General features: G+C 49.5%; 1 long non-coding RNA gene across 1 annotated transcript; it reads left to right on the forward strand.

Annotated features, from left to right (window-relative positions):
- The first annotated feature begins 1,400 nt into the window (after positions 1-1,400).
- Positions 1,401-13,106, forward strand: LOC308068178. Its single transcript, XR_013929890.1, has 2 exons — positions 1,401-11,629; positions 12,910-13,106. It is a non-coding gene; the product is annotated as an uncharacterized lncRNA (long non-coding RNA).
- The last annotated feature ends 4,359 nt before the right edge of the window (positions 13,107-17,465 follow it).

Genomic DNA, 17,465 nt, shown 5'->3' on the forward strand with positions numbered 1-17,465 from the left:
ATTCTGTATTTCTCTTCATCAGCTCACTGCCCTTTAAGTATGCTCATAAAGTCATTTTGCTCTTGCATTTCTTTGCAGTATCTACAGAGGTACTTAAGCAAAACTATTTCTTTCTCCTGAGCACTTCTCCATTGCATGTTATCATCTGCACATTAAAAAAAGTGTTTGTTTCCCATTTCTCTTTGTATTTCACCTTCACACTTTGAAGGAATTTCTTTGCTCAAGTCCTCTCTTTGTTCAAGAAAATTCTTGTTTGGGGAGTAGAGTTTTTGCTAATCCTGCAGACATGCAGACCCTTTGCAGTACCTATCACTACTTCTGTTGCCCTTCCTTGACCTGCCTAGTTAGACCAGACAAATTGCTTTAGGTTGCCTATTAACTACTCAAACTCATTTGGGTCTGATTAAATGCAACTATAAACAGCTGTCCCCCTGACACACTGTTTTTTCTTAAGGAAAATGTGCCTTTCCCAAGCAGTGTTTTTGCTTTGACTGTAACATCTGTGACAACACAGAGCCGTTTTCCAATGAACATGAAGATGTGCTACAGACCCCGATGCCTCTGGGCTTGCTTGTGGCCTTGTGCAAAGGGTCCTACTTACCTGGTGGTGTAGCTTTTTTTTTTTTTTTTTTAAAAAAAAACAAACAACATGAAAATACACCAGACAAGATCCAGAATGTGCTTGTATGGACAGCTAATTTGAGCTTTACAGCAACTCACAGTTGCTTGCTGAGTGCCAGCACGGTGATTCAGTGTGCTGAAGTTGGTTGATGGTGACTAACTCGGAAAGCTGTTGTGTCTACCTCAGTGCTGATCCTGCTCGCTGTTTTGATCAGAACTGCTGTGCACAAGGGTTAGACCATACCTTTTATCTTGCCAAGAAGCTATTCACTCTTTGTCAGGTTGATTTCTTTTAGATTTAGTGTGTCCAAACAGCTCAGCACAGACTCAAATCAATGCTGGAGCTGTAGAGAAGAGGGAGCCTGATCATGCTCGTAGTCAGGTAGGTGACAAGATGAACTGTGTCCATCAGTATAAATCAGCTGAGAAGGTGGTGATAGTGAAATTGCTTCTCTACAGCTAGCAATGTATGTATTATATATATTTACATACATATATGTATGTATATATATATATTTACATATAGCAATGTAAAGCTTCACATAAAGCCTTCTTCCAGTGGCAAACCTTGGCTGACCTGCCTTATGACCCCCAGGGATCTTCAGTCCATAATTCCCATAACACGGAATTCTGCAAGGACGCGTCCCCATGCTTCTGGTTTGGGAGTCCTCTGCACAACACAAGCACGGCCCAAGAATAAAAACTAGCACTGTGGTTTTACCAGCACCCACCTTCATGGTGGTGGACCCACCCTCATGGTGGTGAACAGCACGTGTTCATGGTGGTGGACCCTCTAACTCTTATCCCTCTGGTCCACCTGGGACATGGCCATGGTGGTGAAAGGACAAGGTCCCCCTGCAGAGTCTGAACACAGATATTCTTGGCTGGGTCAGTTTTCAGTGCAGCAGTGTCGCAGGTAATGGCTAAGAAACTTGATTTATTAAGGGTGTTGGGAAGGTACTAGTCCTTTTGGGTATCCAAGATCAATGTGACCAGCGTGATGTGGCCCTGTGCCCTGAGCCCCCTTTGCCTTCAGCAGAGGATCTGCCCTTTCTGAAGGGAGGGCTGGGAGGGCAGAAAGTTGAGTTGATAGAGAGCAATGAGGTCGTAGGTAGGATCACAGCTCCATGGCCATCCCTTGATAGCAAACCATTAGCTTTCTACCTCTCTTAGGGTATTACTTCAGCCGGGGCTGCAGGAAGCCCCCTCAAACCTTTCCATATCTGGGTATTAATGTGGGACTCCCAAAGCTCAAGCAAGAGCCATGATGGGCATGACACCAGCCTCTTTCTTTCCGTGGCGCTTATCTCTGCAGGCTGCCCTGATGAGCCAGAGGACAGAAGCTATTTTGGGTGGTGAAAGGCTGGTTTGACACATTCCTGCAGAGAGCCTCCCCCAGCACCCGTTGAACTCGGGTGAGCTGTCGGAGAGAAGCCTGCTAATTAGCAAAGATCTTCGTGCTGCAGCCGGGAGTGGAAAGGGTGTCTCTGCAGCTCTGTACACAGCGATGACAGCTTCAGCTTTGCTGTTCTGTCCCGGCTTGTTTTTATTGAAACTTTGTGTAGACGTGGAAAATGCACAATTAGAGGCTGTTATGTGATTGATTTCTGGGCGCAGGGGCCTTTCCTCCTTGCCTGGAAGGTCTGGCAGGTATTATTTAAAGAGCTAATGAATGTTAATGGGCACATTATTTGCAAATCTTGAAGTGGAATATTAGATCAGGGCTCCTGTGTGTCATGGTAATCAGCTTTCCCTCGCTAGCTCTGGCTTGGGGGGGAAACACCCTGCAGTTGCTTTGTTGTACGCTTTTCAGATTAATATCCTTTTTCCAATCCAGCAGCTTTTCTCTGGGTGTTTTAGTCGAAGAAGCAGATGGCTCACATGCTGGTATTTGATGCCTGACCAAAGGGATTGTCCTGCTCAAAACCACCCTGCCAGGAGCACGAAGCGAGCTTCCTGCTTTGTCTTCTCCTGGGAAGGAAAAAAAAAAAAGCTCTTGGAAGGAGGCAAGGGACAGGCTGGCTTGCCCACACCACCACAACATGCCTGTGATGGAGGCCAAGGGCAGGGATGAGCAGGCAGCATCTCCTCTGCTCAGCACCTGGCACAGCCCACGTGAAGCCTCCCCTGCACGGGGACTGGCCACGGGAGCCCCGAGGTCTGGCTATGGGAGCAGCTCGCATGGTGAGCAACTTGCTGCACTGCCTGCTGCTGCTCCAAGCTGCCTTTCCTGCAGTGCTTCCCAAGCTGATCTTCTCTGCCACCACTGCCCACCACCCCAGTGCTCCCCCCGCACCATCCCTCCCCCTCAGTGCCCTCCAGCATGCCCGCATCCATCCAGAGCCTCCTGCCAGCTGGTCTGGGGGCCACTGCAGGCTGGTGGCCCACCAGCCCACATCTTCCTGGGCACAGTGAGCTGCTGCCAAATCCCACAGGCAAGGCTTGAGTCTTCCCCACTGTGCTTTCAGTGAGCACAAAGGTTCATCTGCCTTTCACACGACTCCCAGAAGTGTGTCGATCTGGGGACCTCTGCCCCTCTCAGCTGTGGCTTCGACTGCCCCGTCAGCTCAAAATGCTTGACAGACCACTGCATAGCACATGTGTTGTTTCCTTTAGGAAGCCAAATTAAAAGAAAGGAAGAAATAACAGGTGACTTTCCAAATGCCTTTGCTGGAGCCTTTCCTAATCATCAGAAGAAACGAAGCTGCCGCACAGTGAGAAGTACAGCTCTGCCGTGCATCGGGAGGTGCCTGAGGGAGGATGGTGCTCCGCAGCATCCAAAGTGAGCTGCAAAAGCAGTGAGTTGTGAAGCTGGGCAACCACAAAATGGTGATTTAGGTGTTACACTTGCTGAGTGCTGCTGCACATGTAAAGGATGTGAGCAAGATGAGCAGCACCAGGGAGCTGTGCTGTGGGAGACACCCACTGTCCCAGGTGCATGCAAGTGAATGATGGGGGAGGGCAGGCAGCATGCTGCCACAATAAATTGCCAGATTAACGATGGAAGGAGATACATAACCTACCTATGTATTTCCAGTATCCCTCTTGGTGAATCAGGAGGGCTTCTGCCTAAGAAGAGCAAGAGTTTTCTACTTGTTCTGTTATCTCCAGACTTCCCAGCATCTACCCACCCCTTCTCCTCAGCTCATCGGTGCCAACCTACTTTGAATTAACAGCAATTCAAATGTTAACAGCTGCTGTCCATGTTAGTCAAAAAGAAGCTTAATACAAATATATGACTACTGTGTGAGCATTGTATAAATGATACTTGGTTATGTCTTAAGCTAGGATAACAATATACCCTTTTATCCAATCCTGATATGTTTATAAATATATTTAAATGGATATAAATATTTATAAATAGTTTCTGTAATCTTCTATAATTAGGCTTTAAGCTCTGTGACAGACAGCATCTGTTTGATCTGCGTGTGCTCTTGGTGTGTGTGTGTGTCAGGTTTCTCTAAGAAGTGCTGGGGCTGGGCAGATGCCTCTGAAGGGAGCCGGCATGCCTTGCTCCTTCCCTCGGGAGGAGGCAGCCCAGACCTGAACCAGCCTCCCGGGTGCGGGAAGCGGAGAGGAAAAGCCAAGCAGAGAGCTGGGAATCGGCAGCCTGTGCCCAGAAGCTGTGGAGGGGAGTGGTGGTGGTGGGGGGGGTGATGGAGGGGCAAACAGCCCAGGGCCAGCAGCACTGCAAGTTATTGTCAGCTGAAGCTGGTCTGGGAGGAAGGACCAGCTGGCAAGGATGTGGTGGGTGGGGAAACTGTTCATAAACCCTTTTTCACTCCTCTTCGTATCTCTTTTTATTTCTACTTTGATTTGGTCACTTTGACCTATCTTAATTTCAGAAGAGAAGGAAGTATCCCGAACAAAACTGTCCCTTTTTGCCCTAAAGGCCTTTTGGGAATGATCTCTACACAGAGGAAACTGGGTAGATCTTTCTTAAGGCTCTAGGTACCTGCTCTACTCCTTGGGACCAGCAGACAAGCCCAGTGGCATCAGTGCAGGATGATCCATGACCACACAGTACCTCAGGAGCTCCCACAGGTACCTCTCCTGCACTCAGGTCCCAAAGCAGGGAGCAGAGATGGATGCCTTGCCTGGACCACTCTTTGCTTGTCCTTTTACAGCTCAGAACAGGCTGATGTTGCTCACATGGCTCCTGGCTGCTTGGGCAACACCATATAGCGGCACAAAGCAAGCAGAGGAGGATGCTTAGACTGTCCCACATAGGGACTCAGGCAGGACAGGGGCATCGGCTGCTTGATGCCAAGGTGGCTTGATGGGTGTGTTTGGTGGGAGAAACAGAAATCGGCACTGCAAAAGTTCTCCTGAGGCCATCCTTTATTATTCCTTTCTGGAGAACCCTCTTTGGGGATGATGACACTGGCCATGTTCTTGGGATATGCTGCTCAATGATCCTGTGTTCAGTGGGCACAAGTGAGATGGAGGAGAGGGAGGGTCTGCCAGCCCAGTTCAGATGGGTGCCAGGGCTCAATGCAAGGCTTTGGTCCCTGGAACTGAGAGGCTATGCTGGAGAGACGTCCCTGGCTCCCACGGGTACCACTCTGTGTTCCCCCGCTACACATGTGGCTTTGGAGGCTGTGGATGTGTCCCCTGCCCTTGGCCTCTTGTCCAACCAGCCCAGCTGTGTCACTACTTCTGGTCCATGAGAAGAGCACGTTTTGCCTGCGGCCTCCCGGAAAATCATTCTTCTGGGGGAGATGGAGGGCTAGGGATTCAGGCTAAGGAAGAGGACGTGGAGGAGGGTGGGGAGGTTTGTATGTGTGGGATGGAGACAAGTGCTAGGAATGGGAGGAAGAGAGGAAGCAGGGCAGATCAGAACAAAGCCAGACTGGGGCAGGAGCCTGGGGCTGTGTAGGAGTGCGAGACCCATCCAGCATCAGAGCTGGGCTGGCTGTGCCCAAATCCTGGGGTGGGAGGACAACCCTTGGGAATAGGGACTGACCAGACTGGGGCGCTCCATTTCGAGTCCTGTTCTCAAGCAGGCAGATGACTCTTCCCCGATTTACATGTTTAAAAATGCAGGAGAACAGACTGGAAAAAAAAACAAATCAAATTGCAAACTGAGAAGTTGCAGAATGATCTTTGCTTTGCAGCTTTGACTTGGGCCCTGGCTGTGTATCTTTAATCTTTCTGAAGTCTTTAATCAGAAGAAAATCTGGCTTATCCCTAAAGCCCAGGGTCTGAGCCTGTGCAGCGCAAACAGAATCCTCCGGAGCCTCCGGGAGGAGACTGCACGGAGACAAGCAAACATGCGGCTGTAGCTGTACAATGAGACAAGCGCGTCACTGCACAGCAACAACCAGGTATGCTGTCCAACGGGAGCTGCGTTTGGCGGCATTTGAGGCTCGAGATGCAAAGAGAAGTGATGCTTAAGGCACGAACAGGGAAGGAATGAAACTGTGACAGCTGTGAATGAATAAGCAGGCTGTGTATTTTAAAAGAGAAAATTGAAATGCCTGGGAAATGTTGTCCACGCTCACCTGGAAGGAAGCTTGTAAGCCTGGATTTATTTAGGGGTGATGTTGGGAATTTTCAGGGGTTTGGGGTTTTTTAGAAACGGGGTGGTGTGGCTTGCTACCCGTTTGCTAAAAGATCACATAAACCAAGTGGAAAACACGAGGAACCAGCAGAGCCTGCGCAGCCGCTCCGCTCCCCGTGACGGCTCGCTGCTCCCGTGATAGAAGCAGAGCCAGCCCCGCCAGCGCTGCTTTTCAACGTAAAACTAAGTGTATCTACTTCAGAGCTTGCCGGGACAAATTTTTTTGGCATGAACAAGGCTTTCCCCACTGACTTAATGGAGGCAGACTTGCTTTACAAATGTTTTCAGGCAGACTTAGCCAGGGTAGACGGCGGATCCTGCCGGCTGTGCTCGGGGAAGCGCCTGCTGCCTGCGCTACCCAGTTGCTGCTGCTGGGTTTCCCTTTCTTCCTCTCCTCCCCTGTTGAATGTTCCTGGCAGTTCTTAGCTGTGATAAAAAGCTCAGAGGAAATGACAAGATTGGAAAGAATCGTGTTTTCAGTCTAAAACATGGGAGAGGGAAAGGTACCTGGATTTTTACAACCTTCCCTCCTCTTGTCACACACTCCCGGCTCCTCTGCAGTAGGTGGGATGTGAGGGGCTGTAGCCACCTTTGCAGACAATATTCTGGTCATGGAGTATGATGGCAAGTTGCAAACCAGAAAGAAACCTGAAAAACACTTAACATCTTTACAAAGTTGCATTTTGTTTTGGTTTTTTAAATATTCCCTTAAAATGGCAGCCCTGGTTTAAATTTTGTGAACTGAGAAGTAGGGAGGAAGGGGCTGGTTTTTAATTTAGAAAAATGTCAAAAACATGTTTGGACAATTTTAAATCACCTTTTCTACTCAGGCACGACCTGAAGTTTTTCATTGCTTGTTAATGTTGTCTCACTTGTTGAAATAAGTGTTATTCCAGACAGAAAATACAAAGTCAGCCTGGTGAGAGGGTCCAGCCCCAAACCAGGCTCAGGCTCTCAAGCCACCCACTGGGATGAAGCCCTGGAGCCGTTGCTCCTCTGCTGTGCTCAGCCCCAGCCCCAGCTCACAGGTGCGATGTGGGAGACCCAACAGGACATGTCACAGCTCAGATGGTCGGGGCTGCAGGGGAGGAGTAGCATGCACATTCAGCTTGTCACAAAAGAGGTCCCAGCCCCAAGACCCATGGCTGGAGGAGAGGAGAGACCTGGGCTACCACCAAGACAACTTCACAGACATTTTAAAAAGAGGTGAAACCACCTCAGAGCACCTAGGTAGCCCATAGCTGCTGTTTCAGGAGAGGCTGGGGTACTGCCTGGTCCTCTCAGATCCCCTCTGTGTGATGGGATGGTGGCTGTGGGAGCAGCTCTGCATGGTTCATCCATGGGAGCTGCTCTCTGGGTCCATGCCTGTGCACCTGGGCTCACTCCCAACAGCTGGGCTCACTGTCGGGGGCTGCGGGCTACCAGGATCGATGGGGCTGGCAACAGGAACAATGTCTGCCCCCCGCATCCCCTTCTGTTTCCCCATCTTTCTGCCCTGCTTCCCCATTCCTGTTTTACGTGCTTCAAGGAAACAGTCCAAAGACAAAGATGCTCAGGGATCCCTCTGTTTCCATGTTTCACTTTGCGGTGCTGCTGTCTGAAAAGCCAGGGTGTAACTGAACCAGAGCCTGGTGCTTGTGCTGGTGGGAAGCTTCGCTGCACTGAGTATCAGCAGGGGTCTTGGTACCAGCTGGGGGTGGAGGGAAAGCATCAGATGGTTTAACTAACTCCCTGCCACCTTCCCCCAGCTCCCATCCGCTGCAGACTAGGGGAGGGAGAGATTCCTCTTGGAAATGCCAGGCAGGGGAGTCAGGAAAACAGGCAGGTCTGACCATCCCTGGGCTTATCTGCACCGCATGTGCCAGGAGCAGGGGGATTGGCGTGCGTCTGCCCCCCGGAGCTCCCAGGCTGCACAAGGATCGGTTGGAAGGGACAGAACTGGTGGTCAGGAGGACCTTCACACCTAGGTGACCAGTGTGTGACGGGAGGAGGGATGGTGGGACAGGGACCAGGGTGGCTGCGTACTCAGCTGTGGGGCTGAGGAGAGAGGAGGGCCTGGAAAGAAAGTGATGGGGTTGGCTTAACAACCACGGGAGATGGTCTGAATCTTCCAGAGGCAGATGCCTTGGGGAAAAAGCTGTGCAGGACACAGCCAGGCACACGTCCTGCCACTTGGGATGAGACAGAAGGGCCGGATAACTGGGCCATGGCCCAGGGCACGCTGGGGGAGAGGTCTTCAACACAGGCCAGCCTGGGAGGTCCCCTGCGCTCAGGGTCGGGGCACATCCTCAGGAGCTGAGGTGAAGCACCACAGATGTCGAAGCAGCTTGCTGGCTTGGGAAGATCTGTGAGGTTTGGGGCGGGGCAGGGAGGAGGTGTAGCAATCCTCTTTTAAACTTTGTAATTAGCAATATAATCTTTCCATCGCCAGAGTGAAACATTTTATTTCGTATTCTCAGATTTATTTGGCATCACGTATAAATCCAGGTAAAGTGGTAGGATCATGGACATGCCCATCTTAAAGAACAGCAGTTCCAACTGAACTTGGCAACTCTCCCAGAGCTTTAGTTTAGGAAAGGGGTATCTTGGATGACCCTGTCACCCAGTTAAGGTCAATGCAGGGCACTACTGAAGTTTTATCCCAACCCATGTGAAAATCAGCGGGACAGGGTGACCTTCATGGTGCCCACAGACCCCAAACTGTGAAAGCGTTGGCATAACAGGCATGTCAGAGTGGGAGCGAAAGCGCTGGCACAAGTGGGCTGGATATTAAGTAGTGCAGAATAACAGTGAACAATAAATGTTAGAAAATAACAGACCCCCTGTGGGTTTAAATACAATGCCAATACAAAAGGTTGATGTGACATCCTTACCAACCCAACCAGATGACTCTTAGCCATAATAGCCATCAGTAAGATGGGGGGGCCGAGGGGGTGCAAACCAGCCAAATACTTTGGGGGCTTCAAATATTCATATAGAGAAATGGACAGATGCCTGGAGACAACACAGAAGATAAATCTTCCTTGGGACAGCTAGGAGAAGCAACACTAGATTTAATCTTGAGCAGGCCACAGGGCTAATTTAAAATGTTATTATTGAAGAGTCCCTCCACAAAAATGTCTGCAATATACTTAAACTCAGTAACACTGTAGGAATTTAAAAATAAAGCTGAAAAAGTTCATTGTGACTTCATTTCAAAAAGGCTATCCACATAAAAGTGGAGAGGCTTGTTAAAAAGAAATTAAAAGCAGCCACCAAAAGAGTAAAATTTTTCCAGGGGACACAGACATTGTTTAAAGATCTTCTATTAGATGATGAGAGCAAGTCTATACAATTATCAAAAGAAGCTCTAAAAAGGCACAAAATTAGCTCTTCTCATTAAGAACTGACTAAAGGACCCCATCAGAAGTAAAACAGTATCCTTCAAAAAGCAGAAGTTATGTTCAAATGGGGAAAATAAATAAAAAAAGTGAGAGATGACAAATTAAGCGTATAAATACAACAAAGGAGGTGAACCCTTTTTTTATGAGCAGCTTCCTAAGGTGTAAAAATCTAATAGTAGACCTTTTTTCTCAAACCCCTCAGCAACTGTGGAGCCCCATGGGGCTCTTCCCACCACGGAAGACCCATCCCAAAATCAGTGTTGCTGAAAGAGGCTGGGGAGCAAACTGGGGAAATCAAGAGTATCAAAGAGCAGAGAGCATTCACCCCAGAGCCCGAGGGAGGTCTAGTATGAAATAGCCATGTAGCAAGGGACCGTTTAAAATAACGGTGGTGCCAAAGGAGCCAAAGGTGGTAAATGCAATGATATTAAAAAAGGGTCCCAGCAGCAACCCAGGGGGCTGCCCAGCTGACCTCTGTGCTGGGCGGGCAGTCGGAGACACATAACAAAGGTGCCAGTGAGCATGAGGATAAATACGGAATAGTGGGGAAGAGTCGGTGCAGGCTGTGCAGAAGGAAGACCTGCACCATGAGCCCTGGTGAGCTTGCAGAGCTGGAGGTGCATTGGGCAAAAGCTTTGGAAAATTGTCTCCATCAGAGTACTTAAAGAAATTAAGCCGCTGTAGTGTAAAAGAGAAAGTCCGCCTCTGTTTAATAGCTGCTTAAGAGTATGAAAGGCAAATTAGGAATAAATTGGCAGATTTTGCAGTGGAATAAAAGTGCCAAGAGAGGTACTGAGGGACCTGTGGTGGAGAAGAAAAGGAAAATACTGAGGGGGTGAAATTCCTGGCAATATTTCAATATTCAGGGTTGGTGGTGAAAAGCTATGGCAGGATCTCTCAATACTGAGCAACTGGGCAGCAAAACAAGTGAAAGTCAGCAGCAAGATGTGCAAAATCATGTACATGGCTGAAACAGCACGTTTGTGCTTGGGCCTGTCATAAGCCTTGAACGAGCTATTACTGCTCAGGAAAGATAACTTTTTCCTTGCATACCCACCTTGCAGGTAGTGTTATAAAAACATCACCTCAGTGATCTGTGATAGCCTAAAAAGTAAATTGAGTGTGGAAATTTTTAGGGAAAAAGCGTTAAACAAAACAGAAGAGATCAATTTGTCATTGCGCAGATCAATAAGTCACCTGCTACTTAAATACTGTTTACAAATGTGTTCCCTCCACTGGAGGGGAAACAAAAAAAAAGACAGAAAAAAACCCCTAGAAACTAGAAAAAGGTGAAGAGAGAGATGGGAAAGATATGCGCTGGGGAACGGCTCTGCAGGTGGAGAGATTACACGGACGGAGACTCTTCATCCCGGAGAAGTGTGAGTGATGGGCTGGGCGGTGAGGAGCGGCACGGGAGAGATTATTCACGCTTCCCTGCAGCACAAAACCTAGGGGTATCAACCTACGGATCAGGACATTTGAAACACGCCAGAAGAAAATGCTTTTTTCATATCCTGCATAACTGAACTTCTTCCCCACAGGGTGTTATTTGTAAGGTCTGGATGGGCTGCAGGGTAACTGAACGACCCCAGGGAGAGCAGCTGCTGGGAGCTACAGCGAGATGGTTTTGGCACCGTCAGCCTTCCAACACGCCCCCGGGGGGTGGTTTCCTCTTCTTGATCTTATTTCTGGTTTTTAAGCTTCTCGTAGGAGACCATCAGGAAACTCTTGAAATGAGTGACCCGGGCCAAGCTCTAATGTGAGGTCAGAGGAGGATGAGGTGGGACTCCATACACATGTTTCTGCATTTCTAGTCCAGACTGGAAGCTGAGAGCCTGCCTTTATACAGGACACAGGATTTCACGTTGAAATATAGGATCTTCCTCACCATAGAGCACATCCAGCTACTTTTGTGAGGGGAACCCCCACTGTACATCACATTCGCCTTCCATTACTGTAAGGAGAGAACCAGAATGATGGTTTAATTTCTTGAACAGCCTTTGAGCAAGATGATTTTTAAAATTCATCTCACGCTCCAGGAAAGCTCCAGTCCTACGAGCAGGTGAGCATCGGTATAACCACACCCACGGAGGAAGGTGGTACCTCTGGGACGAGGGGCCATGGCAGCTCCCCATCGGATCCTTTGCGGAGTTGTGCTTGGTGCCAGCTGAAGGCTGGCAGGTCATCAAACACAGGCAGGAGAAAGAAAACAACAGGTCACAGCTTCAAAGCACATTTCTAAAATGAAGCAGGACTCAAAGTGCATTTCCACTGCAGCACTGAAAAAAAAAAATAAATAGATATTTTGCTTATGGAATGCAGTTCTGCCACGTTCACGTTTAAACCATCGGCCACGGAGCAGTCGTGCATAACGGCAGCAGTGTGATTTTTTTACTCTACTGTGCTGAAAATGGTTAAACCGTCTTTTATTCAAGGTTAAACAACCCAACAGAAGTTCCTGTTGTGCTGAGTAGAAATAGGCAGATTTTCTGCATGAAAAGTGAAATACATAAAGTTTTGAATACTTCGCATTTGAATGGAAATTCTCGCACTGCCCGAGCCCCGCTGACGATGTGCTTATAATGGGGAATCAACGCCGGCAGGGCTGGGGAGCGTGCACCCGGCACAGTGACTGCCTGCCTGCGCCCAAATGAGAAAATAATTTATTTTCTCAATCGAAATTTATTTTGTGAAAAGTCATTATTCTAAAATCAATGTAAACAAATCAAACGGCAGATGAGAGCAGCCCTCCAGCACAGGGAGCAGCCGCGGCACATGCTGCAGCTGGTGATGGCAAAGATGGGCTGCTGGCACGGCGGAGCAAATATGAGCAGCCAGGCTTGCACAGCACCAGAGAGAAGTTTCTGGTGGGTCCTTCTGGTCCATGGGACATTAAGAAATGCACACTCCAATTTTATCCCCCTCTTCTGCACGCTCCACAGCATTCCAGCCACAGCCTGCTGCGTGGGATGCTCTGGGCAGGGAGACGCAGGGGCAACTTGTTCTGTATCCACCTCTGCAGGATAACATATATTTTAGATATATGAATTTATAACCACTGTAGATCATGATCTAGGAAAATAAGGTGATTTTTGGTGCTGAGGCCAGGCCAGGGTGTGCAGCAGCTCCTACCGATGGGCTCTGCACTGGCGAGAGAGGTCCCAGGCACTAACCATCCCATTCGGATGCAGTAACTAGGCAGAAGCCCTTAGCAAAACCTGCCAGCCAATTCTCATACACACAGCAATTTTTTATAGCTCTCTCCACTGATTCATTGGAAAACAGAAAATTCTCAAATTCTCAGAGAAATAAATGCCTTTTGTTTCGGTTCCTTCTTGACAGGCGTATTTATGAAGATCACAAAGAAAAGATCACAACAAATCCTGGGGAAAAAAGGAAGCAAGAAGAGTGAGCCGAGATACAGATAATAAGTAACAGATCAGGAAAGGGAAGAAGATAATAGTTGTGATTAAAAATCTGATGCTATGAAATAAAGAGCAATGGATATGAAAAGTAAAAGTATCCATTAGAAAAAAAAATCCATATACAAATGTGTTATGGACAACAAGAAAGCATTTTGAATTATCTGGAATAAAAGAAATTCTAGCAAAATTACAATGTTATAGATCCCTATTTTGATAGGTGCAGTAATGCCATCAATAACAATGCAGACGATGCAGAAGAGCCCAAAAACCTGCTCTGTGAAAGGATGAAGACGACATATTGCCCGCTCTCGGTCCCTGTCCTTTTCTATTCCAATGGTGACTGTGTAGCAGCTACCAAATTGTTAACAGTTTAAAAAATGTTAAGCTGCAGCCTTAATTAACTGAAATAATTATTAATTTTTAAAAGCTTTCAATTAATTTTTAAACTAGTTTTCATCTGCAAGATCAGCCAACTTGTTTCTAAATTTGTGGAGAAAATCACTAAATATTTTAAAAGAATGGCAGAATAAAGCTGGTGTCGTGGTGGTATTGAGAGTGAAAAATGGGGCTACAGGGCATCGCCAGCCCCTGTGACAGCAGCTCAGGTGTGCCACGGTCCCTCAGGGCTTCTCCCCCCTCCGTACACCCCTGCCCCCCTGGATGCTTCAGCTGGGTCTATGCTATGAACTACCCTCCTTTGTTTTCCCCTCAACATCAAACATGCAATATTTTTTTATAAGCTGTGGAAAAAAAATGCGTTCCCAAAAGCATCTCGCGAGCCTGGGGGTTGTCTTTGACGCAGAAGTTTATTGTCCTTGTTATTCTGGAAGAAGTTTTGAGACATTTTAGTTTGTTGGCTCGCAGCAGGTAGGAGTTGATGTGGGAGGTTTGATTCATCATTTGTCAGATTAAGGGGTATTGTGTACGTTTGGGGGTTGGCCCCCAGTTAAATCACCACAAGTCAAACGGAATATCAGCAAAATAGTTGCAGGGTCACTGTGATCCTAATTTTATTAGAAATTTTGAAACAATACAAGTGAACTGATGTTTAACCAGGGAAACAACACATTCCACCTCTACCGCAAAACAGGAGCAAACGAAAGCCAAACCCACGTGATTTGGGGTCTAAAAGAGCATCTTCAAGAAATAGCTCCCTTGATCTTGTCCTCCCGTCTAGCACACCGTGTCTCTCACCTGGCCATAGGAAAGGCTTGCTATAGGAAAGGGATGCTAAATCTCTGGCAGGACTTGGCCCCGTTAGAAGGGTTATTTGGGTGGGAAGCAGCGTTTCGCTGCTGCTTCGTTTCTGCCCAAGGGAGCCCCGACCTCCCCAGGATCGCTCCCAACATCACTAGTTGGAGCCAAGCTACCAGCAGCAGCACACCTCATTTAAGCATTGTCTAACGGGGCAGCGAGCTGGCCTGGCAGGACCCTGGCACTTCCACGGAAGGGATGAACACCCGCTGGGCTACGCTGGCTTCCACACCCTGGAACCGGTGTTGTTGCCAGCTTTTGGCACTGCCAGCTGTCCTGCATTTCAGCAGGGCTTTGCACAGCAGTGTCCTGGCTTGTAACACCCTGTGACGGTGGGAACAGCTGGAAGAACATCAAAATTCCCCAGGGCAAAGGTATCGAGGGCACTGTGGGGAGCTGTAAGCCAGGAACACAGCGTGCTCTGCTCCCGCTGCGGCCAGGGCCAGGTGACAGTCGGTAAGGCAGGTCACATAGAGCCAACAGGCTCCTGGCTCCATCTGCCCTGAGGCAGAAGGTCACCCCAGCCCTGCCCAGCCACAAGTTCACCCTGAGCGCATGATGGAGCAGGCATGCACATGCTGAAGCCAGAGCTTCAGCACATGCTGCCAGGCCAGGAGGAGACCTGCCCAAAACCTGGATAGGATGTTATCATCCATGCATCAACCTCAAGTGGTCACCAGCACTGTTATCAGGTCCCCAGTGTTATAAGGGCACCTTCAAACCAAAGCAGAGGATGCTCCTCAAAGAAAAAAATGCATGAACAGAAGCGTTATCTGAAAAGTTTCTCTAGGTCGTAGCATCTTCCTTCTGTCCCTCTCACTTAATATCAAAGAAATTCACCATCTTTTGGCAATTCGGCACTTTCCAAGGCAGACCGGACATGTGACATCATTCATCTTGATGCAGTACAAACATTAGAGGGTTTTTTTCTTTCTTTGCCATGATGGGTTTCATTTTGAATAGGGTTTGCCGAGCTGAAATATCATTCATAGCAGGCGAATGCGGTTTCCTGCACTGAAGCCCAGAGCGGGGCATTTTGTCACCCACACCCTGGGCTGCAGCCCCAGAGTCGCGCTGCGGCTGCACCTCCTGCTCGCCCCGGTGCATGGGCAGGGCTGCCAGGCTGCGGCAGCGGCATAGCCAGGGGAGCGGTGAGGGGCTGCTGCTCTTCGCGCAAGCCTGGCTGGGGAGTTGTTGAGACGGCCCCAGCTGGATGTGTGATAAGGACCCGCACAGCGCCGCGTGTCCTCCTCTGGTCCCCAAGGAGCAGACCGTCTGCGGTAGGCGCTGGTTGAATTGATCTCTCAGGACGACCTTTGGTGTCTATAAGAAGAGTCATTCATCTTTGCAGCTTTTCCTTGCAAACTATGACACGGAAGAAGTTCAGAAGGCAGGGAGGTACGTCTGGTGGTGCAGAGGACGTTCACAGACCTTTGTGTGAGGCCCCAGTCCTTGGCCAGCTGCAGCACGGGGTGTCACGTCCTGGGGCTTTTCTAGCAGGCACAGGCAAGGCTGTGCCCACAGTCCCTCCAGATACTGAGCACCCCACTTCCCTGGCCCTAAACTTGCCCCTGGAGGGAAACGTGCATTAAGTCTCCCCCCAGCTAAAGCCCTATTTCAAACCCTACTCCGCTGGTATTTGAAAATAAGTGGGCTGAATTGAGCTCTCCTCTCCCCACTTCCAGAAGCCCAGAAACATCAGCTTCTCCATTTCCAGCCTGGCTAAACTCATAGAAAAAGGCAGAAAACCATAAAAATAAGAAGTTATCTAGGCCCTGCAGTGACAGTTGCTACTCACTGTCACCGGTGCATATCTCAGCCCAGTCGCACACCCTGGAGACAGGCAGGGCAACACCACTCGCATCGCTCGATGCCTGCCTACGTGCCTAGCACCACGCTAGCACACAGCGACAGCAGAGCTGACAGCGCGTTCACACCTTGCGTGGCACCAGCCCTGCCAGGCCAGGGCCAGCCCCGTGATGCTGTGGTCATACCAGGGATGATGCTTTTCCCAGGCACTGCTTGGGCAGGGTAGATGCTCTCCAGCTGGGAAGGGTGAGCAGGGGACACACGGGTGCTTCTGGCCATCAGCAAAGCTCCTATATCCCCACTAGCAGGGCAACATTTTGAAGTTGCAGCTGGTGTGGAAGGACAGGCTCCCCTTGGACATGCTGAAATATTTATATTGTACTCACAAGAACCTGGCCTGGCTTGTACGCCTGTTTGCCTAACTGATGATGGCTTGATAGCTGCAGCGGGGAGCTTGTTAATTGAATTCCAAAGGGACTAATTATGGCAGGAATAAGAGAGCTCTCTGTCATCTTGCAGATTTTTCCACGCATCTGGGTTTGAGGGGGCTGCAGGAGCCAGGGCTTGCTGGCAAGGGGCAGTTGGAGGCACCGTGGTGTTGCTGCCCTCCTGGTGGGCACAGAGACGGGTCTGGGGTCTGGGGAGGTGCCATCAGCTGTTCCCCTTCTCCGGACACTGGAGAGCTGCTCAGCTCACTGAGGATAGCAGGAAGCTAAGGTAAGTGGGAGGGTTGGGTGCAGAACATGCAACCCTCCAGCTCTGGGGTGTTTAAATCCTGCTGCATGACTCCTGCAGTGCTGTTGGGTGGCTCCTGGCTGGCTCCTTCCAGCTGCTCGGCTAAAACCAGCACAGGAAAAGCAAGCAAGGACCTGCCTAGTCCCCTGTGCCCGGGGGAGAGGGCACCTCTGGCTGGTGGGTTTATAGAGTCCCTTTGTGACAGCAGCCCTTGGCTGTATGGCCAAGCAGCCACACCAGGGCAGGTCTTGCCGTGGCTCCGTGGCACTGGATGCATGCAAGGGCTTCCCCAGTGAGGTGCCCGGGCTGGGCACCAGCGTGGCTGTCAGCGGCAGGGCTGGCTGTGAGGGACCAGCTGTGGGCACACGGGTGTCATCCCTGCTGTGCTCGGGGTGGCTTGTGGGCTGGATGCAGGCTCAGGGAGCCTGAGGTTGTGAAAACCCGTCCCTGTGAATCAGTCGGCACACAGGGCGCTGCTGCAGAGAGTTTCTCTTGGCTGTGAGCCCCAGTGCTGCTGCGTTCCCAGCCCCTCTCCCTGCACTGCATCCTGCAACACACCCAACCCGGCTGCAGTAGCAGCTGGGAGCTGAAACCCAGGGGGGTGACGAGAATTTCCTGGATTTAAAAATACGTATTTTTATATGTACATATATATGAACACAATCCTTCTTCCTG

Source organism: Falco punctatus, assembly GCF_963210335.1.
Source record: "Falco punctatus genome assembly, chromosome: 8".
Classification (NCBI taxonomy): Eukaryota; Metazoa; Chordata; class Aves; order Falconiformes; family Falconidae; genus Falco; species Falco punctatus.